A 2,071-nucleotide genomic window follows, 5' to 3' on the forward strand; every position below is an offset into this window, starting at 1 on the left:
CCGACGTGCTGTTTGGGACCACGCATAGTTCTGCATCTTTAAGGTACAGGTCAGTTAAACTCTTTAAGGAGTAAATACTAAATACTACGAACCGTACATAGTTTTGAAATACGCCATGTTTCTCAATAATAATCAGTTCTAAAAATTACATGTGCATATTTACAAACAGTAAAGTAAGAGTCATACCTTGCAGCCAACTGCAAGTAGGGCATGAAGAAGAACTATCGTCACTACAGTTGCAATCGCAATTCGTCGGTTGTCATCTCGAACAGCTGGCCAAAAGGTCAGGACCAATACAGACCCTGAAATGCACATTGCAAGCACAACTAATATCCACCGCATCGATTCAAAAGGAAAAATCCACAGCAACTAGAACAAGCTTGGTGCAGGGCAAATTTAAAGCAGCAGCATCCTAAATGCCCCCGGAAGCCCGCCGCGGCCGCCCCGGAAGTCAGGCACGGTCGCCTGTGACGGGGGCGGGGCCACGTCCAGACCGGAAGAGGAGGCAGGCGGAGTCGATGCGTCTCGCGGCCCGGGGCTCCTGTGAGCGGTGTAGAGCCCCGGGGCCGTGCCAGCAGGAGGTTGGGCGCCGCGTGCTGAGAGCAGAGTCCCCGACATTGGCCAGGTAAGTTCCAAAAGGCTGGGGGGGCTTGGTGCACTTGTGTGTGTATGCTCGTGTGTGTGTGTATGTATGTGTGCGACGATGACGGCGGGGGAGGGGGGCCTCGGTGCACTTGTGTGTGTGTGTGCGCGTGTGTGTGTATGTGTGAGGGGGGGTGTCTCTGTATGTATGTATGTATGTGTGTGCGTGCATGGGCGCTTGTGTGTGTGTATGCGCATGCGTGTGTGGTGTTGCTGCTTCCCAGGAGACAGCAGCTGAGCGCGTTCGCGAGCGCGTGGCCAGCGGAAATCGCCTCCTTGAAGAGGCAATGCGCGTGGCCGAGGCTGTCTCCTGGGAAGCACAGTCCGTGACAAAAGATCTCGGCGAGTACAGCGCTGACGCGCTGTATCGCTACGAGACCTAAAAAGGTCCCCTAACTGTTGACAATTAGCGCCTTCAACAGAACCAACCCATTGTACCACCTTCTAATCTCTCTATTGAAAGGACAAATCGGGAAAAAAGTGCATTATATCTTCAGAAACCCTCTTTCCACATTTAAGGATAACAGACCAGGAAACACGTTCTGTCTAATTCATAAATCCAGATACCAAGGGTATCACTTTAAACATTAACCTGCCCACCAAGCTCTTAAATCTTTGGACGGGCAGACAGAATTAAAGCCCTAGTCTTCAAAAGGAAATGTACAAGCACAATAAAAGGACAAGGGAGAGAATCTAAGAGTAGGCTCCCAGGCACACATATGGGGCTCTTCTTTATTTAACTGCTTCAGCTCCTTCAGAAAAACCTGACCTGGCTGAAACTACAGTAGAGTCCTGAGTCATAATTTTAAGCTAACCATAAGTCTTCAATGTTTTCTCATAGTTCTTTTATGCAACTTTTACATCATGCAGGTACGACATGGTAAACAGTAATACATCATAATATGCTATTTCCTAGTGCAGTTTCATACGGGGTGGCACTTGTGTCTGTCTGCATATCACATACAGTTGCGTCTTTCAATCATCAAGAAAACAAAAAGGAAACCGCCCCTTCCCTGCCCACCAGGCCCCTAGGCCCCCTTCCTGACATTAAACGAAATTGGTGAAAACAAAAATAAAAATAACAATGTAAGGTACTCTCACGAAGCCGCTGAGACTGGATTATATTATGTATAAGTGTGTGTACAGGGGCAGGGGAGCTTGAGGCCGGAGATACCTGAAAGCACTCACTTGACTACCTTATGAAGCTCGAATCCACCTAAAACTGGCAGGCATCATTCACAAAGCGCTACACTACAATACCTCCCAGTACCTATCCCAAAAACGTACCTTATCTGGAGAAATAAGAAATTCTAGGAGCGCTGATAATCTCCTCCTGAAACCCAGCAACAAAAAAACTCTGACAGAGCATTCTTCAGGGCAGCACCAATAATATGGAACTCGCTCCTTCATGCATCAGAATTATCTCCTC

This window comes from Lissotriton vulgaris, chromosome 9 (genome assembly GCF_964263255.1).
Source record: "Lissotriton vulgaris chromosome 9, aLisVul1.2, whole genome shotgun sequence".
Taxonomy (NCBI): Eukaryota; Metazoa; Chordata; class Amphibia; order Caudata; family Salamandridae; genus Lissotriton; species Lissotriton vulgaris.